Below are 15,350 nucleotides of genomic sequence, written 5' to 3'. Positions count from 1 at the left end.
GTTAGAAGGGAAACAGTAAACTAGAAAAACATCTTTGCAACAAATTTCTCTGATAAAGGTCTCATTTCCAATTTACATAAGGAATAGATTTAAATTTATTCAAATTTATAAGAGCTGTTCCTCAACTGATAGATGGTCAAAGTATATGAGCAGCAGCTCTCCAAAGAACACATCCTATCTGTCAATAAGCGTTTGTTTAAAAAAAATTTTCAAATTGCTATTGGAGAAATAAAAATTCAAAGAATATTAAAACTTTGATTATTTTCCTCATATCCATCACATTGGCAAAAAATAACAAAAGTTGGATTAGCTGCAGAAAAACGTGTATATCAATGTACCTTGAACTATGAATTGGGCCTGGTCATTCCAAAAAGCAGTTTGGAATTACGCCCAAGAAGCTAGGTCAGCTAGGTGGTGTTACTACACCAGGGCCTGGAGTCAGGAAGACATCTTTCTGAGTTCAAATCTGGCCTCAGACATTTAATAGCTGTGTGTCCTTGGACAAGTGACTTAACCCTGTTTGCCTCAGTTTCCTCATGTGTAAAATGAGCCGGAGAAGGAAATGGCAAACCACTCCTGACCCTAAATGGGGTCATGAAGAGTTGGATTGTAAAACAATTGCCACAGTATGAGCAAGAGTCAATCTGTTATCCTCTCCCTTCCTCCTGAGGCTTTCCATTTCTTCCTAATGGTAATCATTAAGCCCTGAAGGAGAGGGTCCCCCACATCCTTGCCCAGAGAAGCACCTATGAATCTGTTCATGGCCAGCCCCACTTAAGCACAGGTTGTAGGGCTACTTTCAAGCTCAGCTGCCTTTCAAGAGAGATACACCAGATTATAGATTCAGGGACATAATTTCCACTTCATCTCTAAACTCCATTCTACTTAAAAAGATGTCTCTCTCCAAGAGCTTCAGACTCAGTGTACACAGACTGCCATGTAAATAAGGATGGCACTATCTTCACGAGAAGTTTAAAGCAAAAATATAGCTTGACTGTTGGAGTAGGTCTCTCAAATTCCCATTTGGGCTTGGAAGCCAGGTCCTAATTGGTAGCAGAAAGGTTTCTGGGATGCAACAATGCAGTGACATTTTTTAATAGTGAATCTGACTTCCTGGGGTAACTGAATCAGTCTCCAGGCAGAGTTAACACCATCCTGGAGAAACTCGACATTCTAGTATTTGGAAAAGACAAAATTAACAGGAAAGGGGGAGGGAAATTGACATTTCTGAAGATCACTTTATTTTCCAGATTGCTAGGCCTTTAAAAAACAACAACGACAATAATACTTCTCTCATTCCATCACCCACCCTGATCCCTATTTTGTGAACAGGTTCATTCCTAGAAGGAGCACAGGAATTCCATGAAGAATTAAAAGGGGTTTCCTAATTTGGATAATATAGCAGTGATATGAAGAACAGCTTTGTTTATTTAATATGTAGCCTCTGTACTAAATAACTTCATTTTCTATCAGCTTTAGTGGGAAGTTAACCTACATATATATATGTATATATATATATACACATATATTAACATACACACACACACACACACACACACACATACATATATATATATATTTTTTTTGCTTAGGCATTCTGGGTTAAGTGACTTACCCAGGGTCACACAGCCAGTAAGTGTCATGTGTCTGAGACTAGATTTGAACTCAGATCCTTGTGGCTCCAAGGCCAGAGCTCTATCCACTGCACCATCTAGCTGCCCTTAACATATATTTTTAAAATGCAAATTCAAATTCTCTCAAATTTTTATTTTTCAAAAATTAGAGTGGGGTTGTTTTCTCCAAAGAACCAACCAGCCTCCATTCAAGTCAGATGATTAGTTAGGCCAGGGCTTTGACATCCCCACTGCCCAATGTTGAGTCAGCTGGTGACCACAAGGCCTCTTTCAGGAAAACTTCCTGGATTACAAAATGATGGTTTCCATGCTCCAGGGAAAGTCTCTCTGATTCCAGGTGATTTTCAGAAGGGCAAAATTTTAGCTTAGTAGAGCAATTCCCTTCCTGGATCACTGCCTTGTCATGGCAGAAGCGCTCGTGTAGCTCAATGAAACTACAAGCTATACTCTGCAGGGTTACCCAAGACAGGTCATAGTGGAGAGTCCTGACAAAAGGTAATTGACTGGAGGAAGAAATGGTAAACCTCTCCAGTATCTTTGCCAAGAAACCCCCACGGACAGCATTGAAATGATAAAAGATTTGACACCAGAAGATGAGCCCCTTAGGTCAGAAGGTGTCCAATACATTACTGGGGAAGAGCAGAGGACAATCACAAGTGTAGCTCTAGAAAGGATGAAGGGGATGAGCCAAAGCCAAAAGGAAGTTCAGCTGTGGATACGTCTGGTGACAAAAGGAGAGTCTGATGCTATAAAGATCGGTATTGCACAAGAATCTGGAATGTAAGATCTATGAACCAAGGTCAACTGGATGTGGGCAGCTAGGAGGTACACGGGATAGAGCAATGGGCTTGGAACCAGGAAGCTTCATCTTCCAGAGTTCAAATCCAGTCTCACACACTTACTAGTTGTGTGACCCTGGGCAAGTCACCTTGCCTTGTTTGCCTCTGTTTCCTCATCTGTAAAATGAGCTGGAGAAGGAAATGGGAAACCATTCCAGTATCTCTGCCAAGACAACCCCAAATGGGGTCACAAAGAGTCGGACACAACTGAAACAACTCGGCAACAACAAAGCAGGACGTGATTAAACAGGAGATGGATGGGTTTTTGTTGTGCAGTGCCTGCCTCTTTGTGACCCCATTTGGGGTTTTCTTGGCAGAGATACTGGAGTGGTTTGCCATTTCCTTCTCCAGCTCATTTTACAGATGAGGAAACAGAGGCAAACAAGGTAACGTGACTTGCCCAGGGTTACACAGCTTGTAAGTGTCTGAAGCCAGATTTAAACTCAAGAAAATAAGACTTCCTGACTCCAGGCTCATCACTCTATCTACTATGCCACCGACCCTGCCCTTGAGGGAAAGGTTAGCTTCTTGGGTATTAGCGAACTTAAAAAGATGGAAATGGGTGGATTTAATTCAGGTGATCATTACATATACTACTGTGGACAAGAATCCCTTAGGAGAAACAGAATAGCCTTCATATTCAATAAAAGGGTAAGAAAAGCAGTAACAGGGCATAATCTCAGAAATGACAAAATGATACCTCTTCGAATCTAAGGTAAACTGTTCAGCATCACAGTAATACAAGTTTATGCTCCAACCACTGGTGCTGAAGGGGCCAAAGTTGATCAGTTCTATGAAGACCTATAACATCTTCTAAAAATAACATAAACAAATGCTACATTCATCATGGGGATTAGAATGCTAAAGTAGGAAGTCAAAAGATAATCAGAATAACAAGCAAGTTTGGCCTTGGAGTACAAAATGAAGCAGGGCAGAGACGAAGAGAATTTTGTCAAGATAATTCACTGGTCATAACAAATACTCTTTTTCAAAAACCCAAAGGTGACTTTACACATGGACATCACCAGATGATCAATAACAAAATCAGATTGATTATATATATTTGCAGCCAAAGAGAAAGCTCTATACAGTCAGTTAAAACAAAACCTGGAGCTAACTGTGGCTTAGATCATGAGCTTCTTACTGCAAAATTCAGACTCAAATTGAAGAAAGCAGGGAAAGCCATCAGACCATTTTGGTATGACCTAAATAACATCCCTCATGAATATGAAGTGAGGGTGGTGAATAGATTTAAGAGATTAGATCTGGTAGTTAGAGTGCCTGAAGAACTATGGACAGAGGTTCTCAGTATTTTACAGGAGGCAGCAACAAGAAATATTTCAAAGAAAAAGAAGAGCAAGAAAGTAAAATGACTGTCTGATGAGATTTTACAAATAGATGAGGAAAAAAGCAAAGTGAAAAGAAAAGGAGAAAGGGAAAGATATACCCAAATGAATGCAGAATTCCAGAGAATAGCAAGGTTAGATGAGAAGATTCTCTTAAATGAACAATGCAAAGAAATAGAAGACAATAGAATGGGAAAGACAAAAGATCCCTTCAAGAAAATTAGAGAGGGGCAGCTAGGTGGTGCAGTGGATAAAGTACCGGCCCTGGAGTCAGGAGGACCTGAGTTCAAATGCGGCCTCAGACACATAACACTTACTAGCTGTGTGACACTGGGCAAGTCACTTAACCCTGATTGCTTCACCAAAACAAAAAAAAAAGCATAAAATGATCAGCAAGCATTGGGGGCAGCTATGTGGCACAGTGGATAGAGTACTGGCCCTGAAGTCAGGAGGACCTGAGTTCAAATCCAGCCTCAGACCAAACACTTGACACTTACTAGCTGTGTGACCCTGGGCAAGTCACTTAACCCCAATTGCCTCAAAATAAATAAATGCTTATTTACTGTCTGACTGACTTTGGGGGAGGGGGGTCAATAAATATATAAGAAAAACCATTCCCCAATAGAGGCATGTAAACACAATTTCCCCCAAAACACTATAAACATTTGAAAAATGTTCAAAATCACTAATAATCAGAGAAATGCAAAGATATTAAAACAACCCAATAAACTGTCAAAGATACTACAAACTGGGAAAAACTCATTGTTGGAAGGTCTATGAGAAGACAAACATTAATTTCACTGCTGGACACCCATTCTCAAATTTGGAATTATGCAAGAAATGACTAAATTGTTTTCTACTACTCGGACTACGTCCCAAGTTATTGGCAGTAAGTCCATATTTTCTATATATAGAAAAATGTTCATAGAAGCAGTATACATGTGTTATTATATAACCAAAAAAACCCTGGAAATAAAATATTAGACCAACCAGTAGAAAAAGGCTAATTAAATAATAGTACATGAATACAATAGAATATGAGCATACTTTAAAAATGGAAAATATAAAGAGTTCAGAAACACATGAGAAGACTCATTTGAAGTGATACACAGTGAAGAAAGCAGAACTCAAAAAGCAGAATGCACAATTACAACAATGTAAATAAAGGGATGGTAATGGCAGCATCACTCTGACCAATTACAAAGCCCCTCTCCTCCCTTCCTAACTCAAACTCTTGGTGAACTAGTTCAATTCTTTATTGGTTTCATCTCTTGAGTCTTTTGCCCCCTTATCACACTGGCAATCTTGTCTTGCCAAGCCCCTCCCATCATCACTGCCCTTCCTCCTACACACATGCTATTGAATGAAGCTGGAGGAAATTACAAAACCATGCTGTTTGGGTCCACTATGAATTTCTATTATATGACCTCAACTGGGTCCTCACTGCTGCAAAGTACCCTTTCATGTTATCTTTGTACCTTTACCTTTAATTAGAGAGGTAATCCTCCCTCACTATCCAATTTATCACAACAGCTCTTCCAAATTTTTTTCATCCCTCCTCAAACTTCCAATGGTTCCCAATACTTCTACCCTCTCAGCTAAGAACCTTGCCTCATATTTTATTGAAAAAAAAATTTGAGGCCATTCTGAGAGCTCCCTCTTCTCCTCTATCTTCCTCATCTCACATCAGCCAGATGTCTTCTACCACTATCTTTTCCTTCATCTCGGTCTCACATGAAGTCACTAGTCATCTCAACCCATGTCTTGCCACTGGACTCTGATGACTCTGGAGGAGACAGTGTGAGGCTGATGACTTTGCAGAGCACTACCTCACTTAAATCCAATTCACTTGCAAGTCAAGAGATCACCCTCCTGATGTCATTGGTCCTCTTGAGAAGGAAGGATGAACAACAGTATGAAGTGACCCTTCTCCTTACAAAGGCAAACCCCCTACTTGTACAATTGACCCCATTCTATCCAGTCTTTTCCAGTAGATTACCCTTTTTATCATCCCCAATCTCATTTATCTTTAATCTTTCCTTGCCTCCTGGCTGGTTCACTACTGCCTATGAACATACCCATATCTCCCACATCTCCTAAAACCCCTCAAAGTCTTACTTGAACCATCTAGCCCTACTAGCTGTCATCCCTTAACTTTTTTACCTTTTGTAGTTAAACTCCTAGAGAAGGCTGCCTCTTCTTATTTCCTTTCCTCTCACTCTCTTCTTAATTCTCTACAATCTGGCTTCTGACTTCATCAACCAACCAAAACTATTCTTTCCAAATTCACTAAGGATAGAATTGCCAAATCTAATGGCCCTTTTTCAATCCTCATCCTTCTTGACCTCTTTGTAGCCTTTGATACTATTGATCACCATCTTCTCCTTGGTACTCTCTTCTCTCCAGGTTTTTGGGACATTACTCTCTTCCCCTTTATACATCAGACAACTTACTCTCCTTTGCTGATTCTTCACCCAGGTTCTGTCCACCCACCATGGGATTCCCCCAGGGCTCTGTCCTGTGCTCACTCTATACTATTTCGCTTGGCGATCTATTCGGCTCTCATGGATTCAATTACCATCTCTGTGCTGATGATTCTCAAATCTATTTATCCAGTCTTAACCTTTCTACTAACTACATATCTTGAACTGGATGTCACATAGACACCTTAAATTCAACATGTCCTAAAGTGAACTCATTCTCTTTCCCTCAAAATCCTGTCCTTTTTCAGTCTTCTGAATTACTGTTGAAGGCACCACCATTCTCCCAGTAACCCAGGCTCACAGTCTATATGTCATCCTTGACTCCTCACTTACAATCTCCATATCCAATCTGTGGCCAAGACCTATTTATTTTACCTTAGGAATATTTATTGCATACATCCCCTTCATTCCTCTGATGCTACTACTACCCTCATGCAAACCCTCATCACCTTATACCTTGATTACTGCAATAGCTTGCTGGTTGTTCTTTCTCCCTTAGATTTCTCCCCACTCCAGGCAATCCTCCACTCAGCTCTCAAATTGATCTTTCTAAAGGAAGTGTCTGATCATGTCACTGCCCCCTCCCCAGTTCAATAAACTGCAATTGTTCCCTCTCACCTCCAGGATCAAATATAAAATTCTCCATTTGGTATTCAAAGCCCTTCACAAGCTAGCTCCTTCCTACCTTTCCAGTCTTCTTATGTGTTATGTCCTCCCATGTACTCTACAGTCCAGTGACACTGGGTTCCTTTCTCTTTCTCTCAAGGAAGACACCATCTCCATTGGAAATACTCTCCCTCCTCACCTCTGCCTTCTGAGTTCCTTGGTTTCCTTCAGGTCTCAGTTAAAATTTCATTTTTTTTAAACTTTTTTTTTTTGGTGAGGCAATTGGGGTTAAGTGACTTGCTCAGGGTCACACATCTAGTAAGTGTCAAGTGTCTGAGGCTGGATTTGAACCCAGGTCCTCCTGATTCCAAGGCTGGAGCTCTATCCACTGTGCCACCTAGCTGCCCCTAAAATTTCATTTTCTATGAGAAGTATTTCCTAATCCTCTTCAATGCTAGTACCTTTCCTTATTGCTAATCTTCGGTTTCTTCTATCCATATTTTGTTTGTACATAGTTGTTTTTCATGTTGTCTCTGTGACAATTGTGAGCTCCTTGAGGATAAAGATGGTCTTATGATGAATGAAAAACCTGAGAGACAGAGTGTCTGGGTAATTAATAATCAATTTCTTAATTAGGCTAGCTAATCATCAATAAATTTGTCAGTGGTTTCTCTCGGTAACCAAAGACAAAACCACAGAGAGGCAGAAAATCTTAATATACTTTTGGAAAAGAGGATGCCCCTGACAAGTAAAAATCAGCCCTGATTAGTGGACATTTTAATGAGGAAGTGGGCTTGAAATCATCAGCTCCTCCTGCTGAGAACATGACTTAGTTGTGAGACTCAACCACTTCCAGCAATCTGGAAAAAGGAATCTATCCCCACCCAGACCACTTTAGTTGGTTTTCTCCTTCATGAGCTGGGTCACCCTAAACTCCAATGGGGGTGGGCACGAGGGCATGAGCTCATTGCTTTGGGGCAGGAAGCTCCCTAGATTAGATTCTATTTACATTCTTTACAGAAGTAAGGTCTTTTAGTTGAGTGGGGTCCCACCCAAGATCAAGGAGCATGTTCCCAGAGGATTAGGGCAATCTCATGTTCTTCAGAAACTGGCTGACTGATCTACAGGGGCTGGTCCCTAAATGAGGAAATAAAGAGAAAAAGCCTTACTCCTAATTTAATAATTGGTTGTTAATATAATAGTACTTGCATGATGAGGTTGGAATAATGAGGGTTGATATGTTTCTAACAGAGTTGAGCTTTAAAGCCAAGATTACAAACTTGAGAAACTGGAAGGATAGTGATTTATCTGTTAGGAATATGGAAGTTTGGAAGAGAAGAATATTTAGGGGGACTTAACACAGTGCTTGGCACATAGTAGGTGCTAAATAAATGTTTGTTAACTGACTATTGATACCATATTGATTCCCAACTCTCTCATCTCTTACTTTACTATGAAAATTGAGGCCATTTGATATGAACCTCCTCTTTTCCCTTTTTTTCACCTCAAAACCCATTGACATTATCCCTCACTTTCTTCTCTTTTCCCTAGTCTTTGATGAAGAGTTGACCTTTCCCCTTGCCAAGTCCAACATGTACCTTTGATCCCATATGCTTCCATCTTCTCAACCAGATTGTACCTTCAATCACCACCAATTACCTCAAATCTCTGATCTCTCCCTTTCTACTCTGGTTCCCTCCCTACTGCCTTCAAACAAGTCCAAGTCTCCCCATACTTAAAAAAACAAAAACAAAAACAAAAAACCCTTCACTAGACCAGTCAAGTTGTCATCCTATAGCTCTTCTCCCTTTTTCAAGCAAACTTCTAGAAAAAGTTATCTACATTCTTTCCTCCTCCTTCCTCCCCTCTCATTCACTGTTCAAGCCTTTGTAGTTTGGCTTCTGAACTCATCATTCAATTGAAAGTTCTCTCTCCAAAGTTACCAAAGATTTCTTAACTGCTAGAATGTTACAGTATTCTCTCAGTCCTCATCCTTTACAAATCTATTTGCTATATTTGACACCATTGATCCCTACTTCCTGGATATACTCTCTTCTCTGTAGATTTTCAAAAAATCTCCCTCGTGTATTTGCCCCTCCTCAGTCTCCTTTGCTGAATCCATATCAAGGTCATACTTCTAATGAAGACTGCTTCCTAATACTTCCTTCTCAGTCTCCTCCTCTTTCTCTCTCTATGCTCTTTTTCATGATGACCTCATCAGCTTTGATGAGTTTAACTATCACTTCTATGTAGTTGATCCTGAGATCTATATATATATCCAACCCCAGTATCTCCTCTGAGCTTCTGTCTCATATCACCAATTGACTATTGAACATTTTAAGCATGACATCTCAGAGACATATTAAGTTCAACATGTCCAAAACTGAACTCATTATCTTTCCCCCTAAATATTCTTCTCTTCCAAACTTCCATATTCCTAACAGATAAATCACTATCCTTCCAGTTTCTCAAGTTTGTAATCTTGGCTTTAAAGCTCAACTCTGTTAGAAACATATCAACCCTCATTATTCCAACCTCATCATGCAAGTGAAGCTGTTCTCTTCAATGTTATCAATGATTTTTTAATTTGCAAATTCAATGGTCTTTTCTCAGTTCTTATAATTCTTGACCTCTGTAGCCTTTGACACTGTCTGTCATTTTCTTCCTCTTGCTACTCTCTAGGTTTTTATGATATTGCTGTCTCATGGTTTTCCTCCTACTTGTCTGACTGTTTTGCAATATTTCATTCTTTATACTTATATTCCAAGACCAAAATGGTGCCTGGCACAAAATAGGCACTAAATAAATACTTGTTGATTGACTCAAGTATCTGTTGTGTCAAAACAAAATATCCATAATTAAAATTTTAACAGCAAAAAAAGTAGGTTATAGCAGTAATTATGAGGGACTACATCTTTTTTGTTTGTTTCTTTCAAATCCTTGTAAATGCTCTGTTTAGTCAAGTCAAAATGCATTTATTAAAGCCCTTATTGTGTACCTTAATATTATATATTATGCTTATTACAGAGGATACAGAAGTAAGGCAAAAATAGTCCCTGCCCTCAAAAAGTTCACATTGTAATGTGGGAGACAACATGTCAACATCTATTTATGAATGTGTGTATATATGTATATATGTACATATACATATATTATTGCATTATTATATAATATATATTAATATTCTATGCTGATATAGTATATCGTACATATATACACACGCATATTACACACATATACAGATATATTCTGCAAACACACACATGCACATGTGTAGTGTATGTGTGTGTGTGTGTGTGCTCGTGTGCCTGCTCTCGAGCTCGAGAGTGTGTATAATTATAGGTAATCTCAAAAGGAAGCTATCAGCATTGAAGGAGACCAGGAATGGCCAAAGGTGGTAGTTGAGCTGTGATTTGATGAAAGCCAGGATAGCCAGGAGGCAAAGATGAGGAGGGAGAGAATTCCAAGCATGGAGGACCGCTGGCGAAAAGGTACAATGTTGGGAGATGGAGTGTCTTGTGTGAAGAACAGGAAAGAAGCCAATGTCATTAGTTGGTAGACTTCATGGAAGGGAATAAAGCTTAAGAAGACTGAAAGGGTAGGAAGATTATGAAGGACTTAAAAATCTAAACAGAGAATTTTATATTTGATCTGGAACATGACAGAAAGCCACTGGAGTTTATCGAATGGGGTAGGGTGGCAAGGTTGAGGTGGAGGGGCTTACAAGGGCAAACCTGCACTTTGGAAGATCGTTTTGATAGTTTGGTAGTTGAGTAGAGAATGAACTGGAGTGGTGAGCAGGCAACTTAAAGAAGGGAGACCAGCCAGTAGGCTGTTGCAGTAGTCCAGGTCGGAGGTAATGAGGGCCTCCACCAGGGTGAGGGCAGTGTCGGAGGAAAGAAGGGGGAATAGATGAGAGACGTTTCAAAGGTAGAATCAACAGGACATGGCAATGGATTGGATATGGGGAGGAGGGGTGTGATATTGACTCAAGAGTCAAGGATAAAGAGCCAGCAAAGGAGATTGAGAAAGAGCAATCAGACAAGTAGGAAAGAACATCAGAAGAGAGCAGCTTCATCAAAACCTAGAGACAAGAGAGTATCAAGGTGAAGAGGTTGATAGAACTTGCCAGTGTCTGTAGGGGGTTAGGACTGAGAGAAGAAAGTCACTGAATTCCCAAATTAAGAAATCGCTGGTAACTTTGAAGAAAGCAGTTTCACTTGAATGATGAGATTGGAAGCCAGACTGCAGTCTTTAGAAGAGACTGAGAGAAGGCATCAAGTATAAATTGCTTTAGAAGACATATTTTGTGTATAAAAACAAACTACCTCTTCTATACCTGCTTCATATTATACATTAAGTACCATTTTACTCTCCCATCTTTGGGGGGAGGAGGGGGGAATGCTATACAAGAGCTATAACCAATTAAACTCTAAGGAAAATTTATGGCCAGTCAAATGACATTCATCCAGTTAAATGTATTTCTGAATTGTCTTACCAAAAAATCGTTTCATTCATCTATCACTTTAGGGGCATTCAAAACTAATTGCTTTCAGAGACCTGTATAGAGTAATAGGGCAGCTAGGTGGATAGAGTACCAGGAAGACTCATCTTCCTGAGTTCAAATCTTGCCTCAGACACTTACTAGCTGTGTGACCCTGGGCAAGTCACTTAACCCTACTTGCCTCAGTTTCTTCATCTGTAAAATGAGCTGGACAAGAAAATAGCAAACCACTCCAGTATCTTTGCCAAGAAAACTCCAAATGGGGTCACAAAGAGTCAGATACAACAAACAGCAACAATAATAGAATGATTAAAACACAGTTGCAATTGTAGTTTAAAAAGCAGCCTAAAGCATTACCATTCAGGGTACACATCAACCAGTAATTTTGCCCCAATAATTTATCACAACCTAATATAAAGTTTTTTTAAATTATTATTTTATTTATAAGGTATTTATTATTCCAGTTGCCCCAAAGATCTTAATATGACTTAATTTTGATAGAAAGATTATACTTGTAATTCTTATTCATACAGTCTAGAAATATTTTTATCTTAATGCCAAATTTTAAGTGTATTTCCCCTCAAGTTCTGTTTTACTTATAGAGGGTCAAATATCACAATTGTCCTAACAGAAAAAACACATCTCACTTTAAATGAGACTATATCATAATTTTGTTTAGGACTGACTCAATAAAATCAAATCTGGATCTACAATTGTAAATGATGCTATGCAGAATCACAAGTTTTCCAAGGGCTAGCCCTTCAAATTACAGACCTTAGTACCTTCAGTAATTCTTCTGCCAAAGATTGATGTGGCAGTTTTGAATTTTCAACTCCTACATTTTGGGGTACATTCTCAGATTTTCTGAAACACGAGAATTGCAAACAAACTCTATTACAAAGTAATGAAATTACGAATGTATATCATCACATAAATATTAGAATATACTCTTCTATTGGTAAAGGAGAGAATTTTAGTATGGTATTCTCAAATAATTCCATGTTGAAATTTATTTAAATATTTTCTACTTGGTAAATGTAATTGGAAGAAAGCACTCTCAATTCAAAATCATGCTGCAAAAATGCCAGCTATTTTTCCACATTAAGAAGAATATCAAAAAGACTGAAATAAAATCTGGGGATCATAAGAAATCTCAAAATTAATTCCAACAAGCACTTCTCCAAATAGCGTTCACAAATTAACAGGCATAAAAATCTTCCTGTTCTTTTTTCTTAAGGAGATTCAAAACCTCCTCAAACTTTCTTAATTTTACATTTCTTTTTATTTCCCAATCAGGCCCAAGCCTACCCTCACAACTAGTTTTCTTCATTCAACTGAGTCTCTCCTTAGCAAATTATCACAAGTATTCTTATACAATGCCAATTAATTACAAAACCTTTATTTTCCCCTGATCAAAATGGGAATCAAACTTCTGTGAGTTTGGGGAAAACATCTTCCTCCAGAAAAAGTAATTTTAGAGATTAAAGGAACAATTACAAGAGTGTAAAGACGATCCTCAGTCTTCATTTTATTCAGCTGGATAAATCCACAGATTCTATTTGGAAGGAGGTCTCTACCACCTTAAAAGATTTCTTGCCCCACCAGGATATTCTAATAGCATTAATTAGAGTTCTGCCCTAGCCATCTGATCTTTACAACTCCTAAATACCCCCACCCAATTTTCCCAGTTTGAGTTCCTAAAAGCTTACAATACAAAGTCTATTCCAATTCCTTTTAGGTGACTACGTTTCTAATTTCCCTAGGATTAAGTTCTATTAAATAATTTATAGAAGAAACACAGTGGTAAGGTAAAATTCTCCTAAAATTGAATTTTACTAATTCTTGATTTAAATGATCCTCTTTCTTTCCAAGATGGAGAGAAGAGATAATAGGTGGTTCTTAAGCACCAGAAAAGACTTAAAAATTGCAAAAACAGGCCTTTTTGCCCTTTTTAATGGAGAATCCTCAAGGAAAATTTGTTCTAAATTCTTTGAACTCACTACAAACTGGCTTCAGTTTTGTTTAAGAACTGAGCATTTTCTGTTACTAAGGAAGAGAGTGATAGAGTCTGCTATTTGTGTGAAAATTTCACAGTTTCTTTTTAAGTCCTTAGGGAGCTGTCATTTCAAAAACCCATTAGCATATTTTAACATTTATAAAAAAAATACTGAAACCACTTTTTCATCATAATTTGAGAGAATGCCTGGTGAACAGTTTAGTTTTCAGTTCACAAATTTAGTCTCTAGTTTGCAATGCCATTAATTTCTGCAAAGGGAGCAGATCTCCCTCATCTCATTTTCTCTCTCTATATTTCCAACCTGGCCAGAATTTGGAACACAAAGATAAGATCATATCCTTTTGAAGGCTTTGAAATTTTTGGTAGAAAACATTTCCTCTCCTTTCCTTTTTGTTCTTAAACTTATCTCACACTGAAAGTTTAATCAAAAAACAAGTGGAAGTCTGGTTTTTTTGTTTTGTTTTTTGAAGGTGAGTTTAGCATCAGAATTGCAGTAATTACAGAAGAGTTGATTTGGGCATGAAGTTTCAACAATTAACTTAAGCATAGGCAATGTTTCAAGTTTATTTTTTTTTTAAAGTTGTTAAAACCAGGTTTTAAACAGACTGTGTTCTTTGAAGGGAATTTTCTTCTAATTAGTGAGGAGACAAACACGAAGGAGTGTCTATCTCTAGACTATATCATTTTTTTTGTTTTTTTTCCACTTAGGAAATCAGGGTTAAGTGACTTACCCAAGGTCACACAGCTACTGCATGTCAATTGTCTGAGGCCAGATTCCAACTCAGGTCCTCCTGACTCCAAGGCCAGAGCTCTATCCATTGCGCCAACTAGCGGTCCCAGGAGTATCTCTAGAAGGGTAGTAGATTTGTAATGCAAACATATACAACTGATAGTTCTGTGTCAAACTCTAAAGTGAAAAAACTGCAGTTTTCCTGTCTATTTCTATCCTACATTAGCCTATTTGGACAGTAGCTACTAAGGACCCTGAAAATTCTTGCAACACATATAGCAAGATGGAGTCGATGTGGTTCATTCAATTCCCACAATTCCCTTATACACTAATGCACTGTTGACAGGGCTGGGAATTAGTACAAACATTTTGGAAAGCAATTGGATTGGGAAGTAGTCTGGCAGAAACTAAATGAAGACCAACATCTTCCACTATATACTAAGATAAGCTCAAAATAGTACATGATTCAGACATAAAGGGGAACATCAGAAGCAAATTAGTGGACCATGAAAGATGTTACCTGTCAGACCTAGGGATAAGGGGAGAGTTCATGACCAAACAAGAGGGAGAGAAGATCCCAGCAGTTAAAATGTTGGGGAGAAGGCAGAGGGAAAGAAGGTAGATTTTTGCTGATTGAAAAAATATATATACATTTTTTAAAAAAAGATAATGAAGCCATCTTCAAGGCTCAATTGACTCTGATGATTGAGACTCAAGTCATTGACATAGCTTCCTGGTGCATTAAGTACAAAAACCAACCAAAGAGGAGTCAGGATGGGCTTCACCAGCACATGAGCATGTCCAACACAGAGGCAGCGAAGCTGTGCTCAACTATCAATGTTAGATTCTTCCTAAATATCTTTTCTATGTTATTAGTAAGTAAACTTCCTTCTGCTAATTGTTATGATAGTCTATGAGTATTTAATTTCATTCCAGTTCCAAACCTCAAACACCAGACTGGTCTGAATCAGGGCTTATCCTACAAAAGAGTGTCCACTGATAAATATCTGCTATATTAATAATTGAGATTTTAAAGAACAGCAGGCTTTTCTTCTTCATTCTTATTGCCTTAAACTTTTCCAAATAATCCTACCAAAAGGGGAAATTAGTGTCATGGTGCCTGAAATAACAGAAATTTGAACCAACAAACATTTTTAATATCAAGAACTAGCAATTTTTGGCCAATGCAGT

Source organism: Vombatus ursinus, unplaced genomic scaffold (genome assembly GCF_900497805.2).
Source record: "Vombatus ursinus unplaced genomic scaffold, bare-nosed wombat genome assembly UNPS02009975.1, whole genome shotgun sequence".
Taxonomy (NCBI): Eukaryota; Metazoa; Chordata; class Mammalia; order Diprotodontia; family Vombatidae; genus Vombatus; species Vombatus ursinus.
The sequence above is the reverse complement of the archived record's forward strand: the minus strand, read 5'-3'. Positions refer to the sequence as shown.